Source organism: Manis pentadactyla, chromosome 2, assembly GCF_030020395.1.
Source record: "Manis pentadactyla isolate mManPen7 chromosome 2, mManPen7.hap1, whole genome shotgun sequence".
Classification (NCBI taxonomy): domain Eukaryota; kingdom Metazoa; phylum Chordata; class Mammalia; order Pholidota; family Manidae; genus Manis; species Manis pentadactyla.
Genome location: NC_080020.1, coordinates 67,826,643 through 67,838,885, shown reverse-complemented (window position 1 = coordinate 67,838,885; position 12,243 = coordinate 67,826,643). Strand labels below are relative to the sequence as shown.

At 44.1% G+C, this 12,243-nt stretch overlaps 1 protein-coding gene across 22 annotated transcripts in view; it reads right to left on the bottom strand.

Moving 5' to 3' along the window:
* The window catches only part of FAM172A (family with sequence similarity 172 member A), a 466,743-nt gene that overhangs the window by 140,082 nt on the left and 314,418 nt on the right, over positions 1 to 12,243 (bottom strand). The window lies entirely within an intron of this gene.

Genomic DNA, 12,243 nt, shown 5'->3' with positions numbered 1-12,243 from the left:
AGAATTGTAACCTTCTGTGAACCATGACACAATATAAGAGAAGGTTAGGATTTTAATTAAGGGAAATTGAAGTGTGTCCATTTTTCACTTTTAGATGGAAATAAATACAAAGTTGAACATGTGAAAGAATAGCTACATTTTAAAACAATATGCTTTGTCTTTGTAACAACAGAAGTAATAAATTTTGCACTTCTCAAAATCTAGCCCATATAAATATACTATCTCTTAATTGTTACTTCAACCTGGTTCAATGAAGGCTGTATTAAATAGTTCAAAAGAAAGACAACCTGGTGAATTGTAGCTGTGTGTCTGAGGACACAAAGCCTTCCATGTAAAGATCAACCTCTAAGATAATGATGATTTACAACTCAAACAAACGACATAAAAATAATCTATATTCCTTGTATACATTTTAAGTCTGTATTTGAAGTCTGGCTTAAAAAAATATGATTAACCTTATATGGCTTTTTTAAAACTTCCAAAACACACACCACACACATATATACACATACACAATGAATTTCCAGACATTTATTTTAAAAGAAATCGTCCTATCAATCATGTTGAAAAAATTGCTGATTACTATTCTGGTAAACAAGCACGTATTGTATATTTTTAGATGCTTGCTGTCCTGGTTGTGCACCATGGAATCCGTCTTCACTATGGAAAGATCCTTGACTGGTAGATCAAGTGTCTTATTGTATTTCCTTAATTCATTCTGTCTGGAAGAAGATGTCAGCTGTGTTGCAGTGAGGAGAGAATTTCAAAGGCCCCAGTCCCCACCAATAAAGGCCGAGGAATGGCTTTTGAATAGATTTGTCAAGGCAACCCTACTGTTCTGGGACCAGGGAGAGCAGGAATAACATAAAGGAAGGGTTGCTGTATGAGATTAGAAAGTGAAGTTCACAAAGCATGGCAGATTTTTGTAAGAAACAGTAGATCAATGAAACTATTGAACTGTGTGAAGAAAAACCTATGAAAACAAACACAACAACCAGTAATGTTCTTAAATGCTTTCTCCCTTTTTACATTTAAAATGGATAAAATATTAGTATTTTCATGTATTACAAAACCTTGATGGTTTAAAGTGGATACGTATTCTATAATTTATACTCCTAATCTTAATTAGCAGCTGAATGCAAAATTATACAATGTGAGAAAGCAGAAATTATAAAAGAAATGCGGTTTTAGAAGATATTTTATACATTTGAAGTAGGTAAAATTAATATACTATTGGTAGAAACCATATCAGAGAGTTCTAGATAATGGAGAAGATTAGCACACAATTAGCCAGCTTTTATATACAATGAAACACTTGCTTGTAAGAAAAAAGTATTCTCCAAAGCAGTGTCAAGATATGTAAATGGGCGATTTGTTTTATCATTCATCACAGCCCTTAATAAATTCAAAAATCATGACTTCTATAGGTACTAAAAATAGGCTCCCAATGATACAGGGAGATAGCTTCAATGAAGAATGACTTTCTCTTTCTCTCTCTTTTTCTTAAACAATTCAGTCTTTTCAATGACAGCAATTAGCACTACCAACAGACAGGCAGCGATTAGGTATATATTTTAATTATTATTCATTGTAGTAGCACCTCAAAATCTTCTGATGAAAGTCAGCTATTACCCAGGTGGTATGTCAGTCTTAATACTGCTCACCTACAATTCACGTATGTAAAACTATTTCTTATAGGATATTTCCAGTATTATTAAAAGTGAGTGTACATTACAATATGCAGGCAGTTAGTCACTTTCCAATTCATTATCACTGACTTTAAAAAGCCGAACAAAATGGATTTTATCCAGGTCACCTTTAACTCAGACATTTAAAGCAAAATATAAGTTAACATTTTATGATTCTGAAATTTCAGTTTTCATCTATGCACACATTTAGGCTTTGAACCCTCATTAATAGTAGGACAGTAAATAAATACACTACCTATAGTTAATGTTAATATGTCCAGAAATTCTCTGGAGGCCAAGTAAGTGACTGTGTAGGATTGTAAAAGTTTGATACCATAAGTTTGACAAGTGTATATGTGTACATGCATGCATGTATTTGTGACATTTTTATCTTATTTGGAAAAATATATAGGAAAAAGAGCAAAACAAGCAAAAAATATGTTTGCCCTGTGATAGAGAATAATGAAATAAAATAATGTAAACATACTGGGAAATATATGAAAGAAAGAAATATGAGATAAAGCCATTACTATGAATTCAATCTGTCTGAAATTCCATCTTATCAAATGTAACTGCCTGTTCTGAGATAAATTTCTATAGTTTAAAAACTAAATCTCTTTCACTGCTTTTCTACTGCTTATTCTATCCCTCTTCTCAATAACCCAGTTTGCACTCTCCCTCACCCCCAGTTCTTCAGATGAGTTGAACACTAGCGGAGTGTCCCACATGGCAGGAGAGCCAGCCCACTAGGAAAGCTCTAGCTAAACTCAAAATGTGCCGAAGTGCTCCCAGCACCTGGAGATCTTACTCTTGGGTGCCCTGAGCAGACAATAAGGCATGCTGAACTAGAGGTATACCAACAAAGCCATGCTTGAGCCTCAGATGCAGCCCCACCCCATCTCAACTAACAAGTAGAAAGAAGTCCTTGGCCAGAGACAGCAAATTGGGCAGGATCATGTAACTAGAGTTTGTCTGGGTCTGACGGAAAAAGAAAAATAGGCAATATGGTGTTCCTTAAATTTGTTTCAATTTAAAGGTCTTTTCTCTAAAATTATGACCTTATAAGATTTTGGGGTTGTAAATTGACTTCTTTTTCAAATCAAAAAGCTTGGAAACTATTAGTACAGACTAGAAGTGCCTGTAGGCCATAGGGCTGAGTGATTCTCTCTGACATTTAAACCAAGGGTTGATAATATCCCATATAGATTTTAAATGAATTAAAATTTTTTATATAAAGGGTTGATCTTAACATATTATGTTAAAGAGAAAAGTAGGTAGTAGATTTACCTATGCAAGATATTTGGGAGTATTTTGAGATGCTTGCTGCTCTGGCTGAGTTTCAGTTTTTATTCATTTTTATTTCATTTGTCTGTATTGTAAATCACCAATTCCTTAGACACTGATCTTTAATATGGAAGGCACTGTGTCCTTACACAAAAACATCTATGATTAACCATGCTGTGTCTCCAGGACTGACACTCAGAGCTGAATGGTGATGTATAAATGTTCATGATTGTTATGTAGACCATACACCTCATTTGGCTGGCTGGAGACTGAGAAGCCAGGGCTATGTCAGAAAATGACATCCACCCACTCAGCCTTTAAAAAAAAAACAACAACCGTATATTTAAAGTGTGTAACAAAATTTAATATACCTACACATAGTGAAATTATTACTATTGTCAAGCTAATTAATACATCTTCTCTCATAGTTACCATTTTTTTAGTGTGTGTGGTGAAAGGCTCTGAAATCTACTTTCTTAGCAAATCTCCATTCTTCAGTACTATATTATTAACTATAGTCATCATGCTTACATTAGGTTTTTAGATTTACACATCCTACATAACTACAACTTTGTATCCTTTGACCAACATCTCCCCCACATCCTCACCTGTGGTAACCATGGTTCTACTCTCTGCTTCTATATATTTGACTTTTTTAGATTCTACATATAAATGAGATTACGTAGTATTTTTCCTTTCTGTGTCTGACAATTAGCATAATGTCCTGCCAAGTTCCACCTCGCTTCCTTAGCCTTTACAGTTCTGGGGTCTAAGGCAAGAAGAGCCTGTTAGGAGCTGCCTTCCATTACTTTTTACCTTTTCTCATGAGTGTGGCTTAGTGTGTATACTTGGTCTTTAGGTTAGGGAAGATTTCACTTGGATTAATTGCCAAGAGTAGCCTTCTTTCCTGAAGACAAATTATTTTTAAAATTAAATAACACAAGAATATAGTACTTAACCTTTCTGTATGCTAATTGGTAGGTTTTTTAAAAAAAATCCATTTTACAGTAAAGGAATATTTAACATCAAAGCCTTTACCATAGTAATTTAAACATGATTACAAAACAAAAAAGTTTTATTAATTATACTAAAAATATCATAGTACCATAATAGGAATGACTAGGCAATTTGACCCTGGTCCTATTTTCAAATCTTAAAGCAGTGTTTGGCGGAATATTGGAGCCAATCATTGAGAGAAAAAAAGCACTGAGATTTATCTACAACCAGACTGTCATTTGTATGGATAACATTCCAGTTTAGCTAACGTGTTTTTCTCGGGAGGGATGTTTACAAAACATCTCAGAGCTGATTCTAAATGAAGCTGGAATAGGAGGTGGTAGGAAAGTGTGATCCTGACACAAAAGTTACCTAACACATCCTTCTCCCAACACCCATGCTTGAGACACACAGCCCTTTGTATTTACTGAATCCAGGCTTGTTCTCTCTTCATTACTTCAAGGAGCCTTGCAGAGTGGACAGGAACTAGCAAAGGAGAAAGAAGGGGGGATAGAGTTTCTTCCTGAGTGTTGGGAAACACTGGACTTGTATCTTGTTAAGCCAAGCTGAATTCTCTACCAGGGGGTCACACATTTAGGTAGGTTCCTATGAGGATATCTGGCGTAGACTTCTGTAGTCTCCCTTTTTGTTCTTGTTTTAGGGAAGCACTCTAAACTGGGGTAATTTCAAAGCTCCATCAACAATGATTTAATAATTTTTATCTAATCGAATAATTTTTATATCTGGGATATTATAGTTGAAGGGTCCCCACCCATAAGATGGCGAACCTCCTGCTTCTCTTCTGGGTCCTCGGTTCCCGCCGGTGCCACCTGAAGCCCAATCACCCCTCGCCCCCCTAATCCCAGCACCTAGCCAATAGCCACCAGCCCCAAAGAAGTGACACCACAATCACCCCATGCCCCTTCCTATATAACCCAGCACCTTTCCCTAATAAAGGGGAATTCTCCGGTGAATTGCTGCTGTGTGTCGCTCCTTTCCTTTCATTGGTGCCAAAACCCGGGAGACAGGACACCCCAACTGGGCCCCGTCTTCCCCCTTCCCCCCGACACCAGCAGCAGCTTGCCCTTGTCCTCTTTTTCCGGCGCTGGCTCCTCACACTGACCACTCCTCTCTGGCCTTTGGGTAAGTTTTCCCCCGAGGTGGGCCACTCTTCCCCGAGCTATCGCAGCGCCATTGACCGTGATCGTCCGGCAAGGCCCTGACGCTTGGGGACGAGGAGAGAACTCTCCCCGCCTTAGGCCTTCACGGCTGTGGCGGACCCTCAGGCCCCCCTCCAACAGCCATAAACGAGGTGACTCCTTTGCGGATGAGAACACTTCCCCCCTCCCCCACTCCTTCTGTTCCTTCCACCGAAAATTCCTTCTGCCGAAAACTCCTAGTACCAGGTACCTCAGACTCTGGCACTCTGCCTTCTTAGAGAAGCCTGGGTGACGACCCACACTTCCTAAGAAATTCTGACTCGTATACGAGTTTCCGCAGACCCCCAAGGATCATCGGGGACGCCCTTTGTCTCCTTGCGGTCTGCTCCCAGTCCGAGGGTCTCCGTTCGTCTTCCCCTGTTTGTCTCCTTCTCTGTCCTTTAGCCATGGGAGCCTCCTCATCCCTTCCTGAAAGTTCACCTCTTGAATGCCTGCTCAAGCATCTAGCCACCCTCTCCCTGACACCTGATATAAAACCAAAACTTCTCCGTAAATACTGCTCCCAAGATTGGCCGACATACCCCCTAGACAATCACAACCAATGGCCCGCAGGGGGAACTCTTGATCCTGACATCACTCGCGATCTCTTTAACTACTGCCAGCGCCTGAAAAAATGGAAGGAGATTCCCTATATCAAAGCTTTTCGCCTCCTAGCTCAAAATCCCAGCCTCTGCACCACCTGTTCCCCGCCCCAAGTTCTCCTAGCTTGCAGGCCATCTCCCTACCCTCCACACACTCCCAGTCCCTCCTCGATTACCTTTGACCCAGCTGAGGAACCTCCGCCATACAGGCTTCCCCCTTCAGCCCCTCCCCCTCCTACAACCCCTCCGCCCTCTTCCGCCACGGCCGCCGCCTCCCCCTCCTCTCCCACAACAGCCCCTCCCCCTTCCTCCACCACCGCCGCCGCTGCCTCCAACCTCGCAGAAGCCTCCTGTTCACTCCCTTCCCCCTCCTCTCCTACAACAGCCCCTCCCCCTTCCTCCACCACCATCTCCTCCCCCACTTCACCCCCCTTGCAGTTCAAGCCTGAGCCTTTCAGACCCCCTCCAACTAATTTCCAGGAGCCTCCTCTGTCTTTGCCCCCATCACCTGTTTCTCCCCCACAGACTGAGCTTGAACCCTTCAGTGCCCCTTAGACTCAGTCCCGAAAGCCTCCCAAAATTATCGCGTCTTTGCCCCCATCACCTATTTCTTCCCCACAGACTGAGCCAGAACCCTTCAGTCCTCCTCAGACTCGGTCCTGAGGGCCTCCCAAAATTATTGACCCCTCCAAGAAGTAGCAGGATCTGAAGGCATCGTGCGCGTTCATGTCCCTTTCTCCTTAGGAGATTTAGCCCAACTGGAGAAACGCCTAGGTTCCTTTTCCACTGATCCCATGACATATATCAAGGAGTTTCAATGGACCCTCCAGTCATACAGCCTCACACATCATGACATTTTCATGCTCCTGGCCAATACCCTCCTTCCTGAAGAGCACAGACGAGTTTGGGACTTCGCCCAAATGCACGCCACCGAAACCCACAGGATTGACCCCACCTATCCCCCTGGCCCCACCGCTGTCCCTGAACAAGACCCACACTGGAATTATAACACCGCCGTGGGTCTCCGCTCTCGAGATATTTTTGCCTCCTGCTTAATAGCAGGTCTGAAAAAGGCAGCTCATAAAGTAGTCAATTTTCAAAAGCTCCAAGACATAATTCAAAGGAGGGAGGAGACACCCTCTGAGTTCTTACACAGACTCCCTCAAGTCCTATTACACTATACCAGCCTAGACCCAGAAACGCCTGATGGGAGACATGTCCTTATGACATACTTCCTGGCTCAAAGCTACCCCGACATTAAAGATAAACTCAAAAAGTTAGATTAGGGCCCCGTTACCCCACAGACTGAGATCCTAACAGTGGCCTTTAAAGTCTTCCATAACCGGGAGGAGGAGAAAGAACGCCGTAAACAAAAGGCTGATCAGGCCAATTTCCAAATGTTGGCCCAGCTGATAAAACCACAACCTGGGCACTCTTCTACAAACAAGCTCCCCCCAGCTTGTTTGGAAAAGAAGGACATTGATCAAGGGTGTGCCCCTCCCCCAGAACTCCTACCACCCCATGCCCCAGATGCCACAAAAAGGACCACTGGGGGTCTGATTGCCCAGCCACCCGAAGGGGAGGCTGGATGAACAACCCCATCCTAAGCCCGCCGTAGTGGGGCTGGCAGAAGAAGATTGACGGGGCCCGGGGGCTTCTCGCCCGACCATTTCCATCACCAAACAGGAGCCCAGGGTTACTTTAATAGTAGACGGTCGCCCCATCTCCTTCCCCCTAGACACAGGAGCCACCTTCTCAGTGTTGCGGGAATACTGGGGCCCTACCACGCCTGCCATTACTCCTATAGTCGGGGTAGGAGGTAAACAGATTTTCCCATTAAAACCCCCCCCCTTTTATGCACAATCCAGGACAATCCCATACCTTTCTCCCACTCCTTCCTGGTTATGCCCCAGTGTCCCATCCCTTTACTAGGATGGGACATCCTTTCTCTCCTCCATGTTTCCATAACTATATCCACTCCCACAGCCCCCACTACTCCCTTTCTAATGGCCCTCATAGCCAACGACCCCCCTCTACCCAATGAAAGTTCCAGTTCCGCCCTCATACACCCTGTAAATCCCAAAGTTTGGGACATTACAAGCCCCTCTGTGGCTCTATGTCCTCCTGCCTCTATCAAATTACGTGACCCCTCTCAGTGTATCTGTCAGGCCCAATACCCCCTAACCACTTTGGCCCTCATAGGCCTCCAACACATCATTCAAGATCTTTTAAACAAAAGGTACCTCAGACCCACTCACTGCCCATTTAATACCCCCATATTAGCTGTTAAAAAAAACAACGGATCTTTCCGCCTTGTCCAAGACCTTCGCCTCATTAACATGGCCATTGTCCCTATCCATCCCTTAGTCCCAAATCCATACACCCTTTTATCGCAGATCCCTGCCTTGGCCTCCCACTTCTCAGTCCTAAATCTCAAGGACGCATATTTTTCTATCCCTCTGGACCCCTCCTCCCAAGATTTTTTCGCCTTTACCTGGACGGACCCATACACAAGACATTCTGAACAACTCACTTGGACAATTTTGCCACAAGGCTTCCGAGATAGTCCCCATATTTTTGGACAGGTCCTAGCTCAAGACCTCAAACATTTTCATCATGATCACTCTGAGTCCACCTTATTACAATAGGTGGACGATCTTCTACTCTGCAGTCCCTCATGGGAACAGTCTCAACTTGACACTGCCTCCCTACTTAACCTTCTAGCTTCCAGAGGTTACCGAGTATCCCCTGTCAAAGCTCAAATCTCGTCCCCTTCTGTCACTTACCTCGGATTTCTTCTATCTCAACAAAGAAAGTCCATTACCTTAGACAGAAAACGGCTCCTCTCTGACCTGCCCGTTCCCAAAACCAAGACAGAAATCCTTTCCTTTCTAGGCCTGGCTGGGTATTTTAGAGCATGGATCCCTAACTTCTCCCTGTTGGCAAGACCCCTATACGACCTCAGCAAGGGCCCCCCTGAGGAACCATTATCCTCCTCACCCCGACACTCCTTCATTAAGCTTCATCGAGCCCTTGTGGAAGCCCCAGCTCTCCATCTTCCTGATTTGTCAAAGCCCTTCTCATTATACATTCATGAAAGGTCTAGTCAAGCTCTAGGAGTCCTAGGCCAATATTATGGCCCATCCTTTGCCCCAGTAGCTTATCTTTCCAAGCAATTAGACCCCACAGTTCGGGGATGGGCCCCCTGCCTACGGGCATTAGCCGCTGGACAGCTCTTACAGAAAGAAGCTCATAAACTGACATTCGGGGTGCCCCTTACCATTCTGTCCCCACATCACCTAAAAGATCTCTTAACCTACAAAAGTTTACAGACTCTCCCTCCCTCCAGACTCCTGACCTTACTGTCCTCTTTCCTCCAAAATCCAGACATTTCTTTCCTCCCCTGCCCGCCCCTGAATCCGGCCACTCTTCTTCCTCTACCCTACTCTCCTCATACTCCTTCGCATGATTACTTGGAAGCCCTTCACAACTTCCTTCCATGCCACTCCACGATCTCCGAAGGAGCCCTCTCACACTCTGACCTCATCTGGTTTACTGATGGGTCCTCCTTTACACATGAGGGCACCCATTACGCAGGATACGCAGTAGTCTCCCTCGAAGACGTCATCGAAGCACGAGCCCTACCCCCCGGTACAACCAATCAACAGGCCGAACTCATTGCAGCTACAAGAGCTTGCACTCTGGCCCGGGACACGTCTCTCACACTGTACACTGACTCCAAATACGTATTCCACATTCTCTTGTCTCACGCGGCAGTATGGAAAGAATGAGGCCTCCTCACCACAAAAGAGAATTCCATCACTAATTCAGCCTTGATTACTAAACTTCTAGAGGCTTCACAACTCCCACACCGACTGGGCATAGTCCACTGCAAATCACATCAAAAGGATGACTCCCCCATTTACAAGAGGTAACAATAAAGGTGACAGAGTAGCCCGGTCGATTGCCCTATCAGAAGAAGCACCAGACAGCGATCCGTCTACCCCTACAGTTTTAGCCTTATCACAAGACACCCTCTGTTCCCAGGACAGAGAGTCTCTCTTCCGCCTCTTACACGATCTGTTCCATCCTAGCCCCCAATCCTTAATCAATTTTTTTTTTTTTATTAATAATTATTTTTTTATTGAAGGGTAGTTGACGCACAGTATTACATAACATTAGTTTCAAGTGTACAACACAGTGGTAGAACATTTATATACATAATTCGAGGTTCCAGCTATCACCCTACCAAGCTGTTACATTATCTTGACTATATTCCTTATGCTATACATTACATCCCGGTTACTTATTTATTTTACCATTGGAAGTCTGTCCTTTTTTTCTTTTTTTTTTTTGTGAGGGCATCTCTCATATTTATTGATCAAATGATTGTTAACGACAATAAAATTCTGTATAGGGGAGTCAATGCTCAATGCACAATCATTAATCCACCCCAAGCCTAATTTTCGTCAGTCTCCAATCTTCTGAGGCATAACAAACAAGTTCTTACATGGAGAACAAATTCTTACATAATGAATAAGTTACATAGTGAACAGTACAAGGGCAGTCATCACAGAAACTTTCAGTTTTGCTCATGCATTATGAACTCTAAACAGTCAGTTCAAATATGAATACTCATTTGGTTTTTATACTTGATTTATGTGTGGATACTACATTTCTCACTTTATTATTATTATTTTTAATAAAATGCTGAAGTGGTAGGTAGATACAAGATAAAGGTAGAAAACATAGTTTAGTGTTGTAAGAGAGCAAATGTAGATGATCAGGTGTGTGCCTGTAGACTATGTGTTAATCCAAGCTAGACCAGGGCAATAAAACATCCACGTATGCAGAAGATTTCTCTCAGAACAGGGGGGGTGAGGTTCGAAGCCTCACCTCTGTTGATCCCCAATTTCTCACCTGATGGCCCCCCTGCGACTGTGCCTGTCTTAGGTTGTTCCTCCCTTGAGGAATCTTACCCGTCTCTGGCTAACCAGTCATCTTCCGGAGCCATACAGGGAAATGTGAAGTTGGTAAGTGAGAGAGAAGCCTTATTGTTTGAAAAAGTTAGCTTTTTACTTCTTTGCATATTTATGCCCTGTGGCTTCTATGCCCAGCATTTGTCTTGAGGTATCTTTACCACTTGGAAGAATTATGATACTCGCCTTAATCCATTTTTTACAATCCTTTTTTTCTCTCTCTCCTGAAGACAAAACCCTACTTGACCAAATCACCCGCAGGTGCACCATTTGCCAACGCACTAACCCTAATACCCCCCTCAAGGCCCGACCCTTCCCGGCTCATCAAGCACGGGGTAATGTCCCCGCCGCAGATTGGCAAATAGACTTCACTAACATGCCCCCCATACGGCGCACCAGATACCTACTCGTGTTAGTAGATACATTTTCAGGATGGGTCGAGGCTTTCCCCACCACTAACAAATGAGCATCTGCAGTTGCCTCTATCCTCCTCACCCAGATCTTTCCTAGGTTCGGGATGCCCACTTCCCTCCAATCAGATAATGGCCCTGAGTTCACTGCTCAAATTATTCAGAACCTCTCCAAGTTGCTCTCACTCCCCTGGCATCTACATTGTCCTTATCGACCACAGGCTTCGGGAAAAGTAGAAAGAGCCAATAGGACTCTAAAAGACATCCTGACCAAACTATCTCTAGAACTACACCTTGACTGGGTTCGCCTACTTCCCTTAGCTCTACTCCACATTCAGGCCCTCCCAAAGAAACCTTCCTTCTTGTCACCCTTTGAGATCATGTACGGCCGCCCAACTCTACCCCCAGGGCTCCCTTCCCACAAAGGACTGATTCCTCCCAATATGGCCCTTCCGCTACTCTCTCTCCTCCGCACCGAATTGTGGAAATATCAAGATTGGCCCTTCCTGATCCATCCGCCTCCCAAAATCCTCCTGTCTTACAGCCCGGCCAACTAGTGTTTTATAAGCCGCCAGAGGATCGGCCCTCTCTCACCCCAAAATGGGAAGGTCCACACCCAGTTATTCTTTGCACCTCCTCGGCCGCCAAGCTCTTACTGCCTGATAACTCTGTCACCCCTTGGATTCATATCTCCAGGTTGAAACCAAACACCCAGGACCCACCTTCTCTGGACACTCAAGACCCATCAGTCACAATCCAGAGTCCTTCGGATACAGCCCAAGACGCTGTCTACTCTACCACGCCTCATCCCTCTGATCCCTTGAAACTCCGCATCTCCCATTCACCCCCTTTGCCATCCATACCCGAATCATGACTTTTTCCTCCTTTACTGCTCTCTCGCTTTTTTTCCTCATTCCTATTGTCTTCCCTGCCACCCCAGCCTCCTTTGTATGGCAATTCAAAGTCAGACAGACTTACACACAGCATCAAACAAAACTTACTACCCTCATTGCCACATCAGACTGCCCTCTGAAAGGCTGCTCCGAGCCTTTATACCTCCACTTTCCTCCCTCCACTGAAGTGTT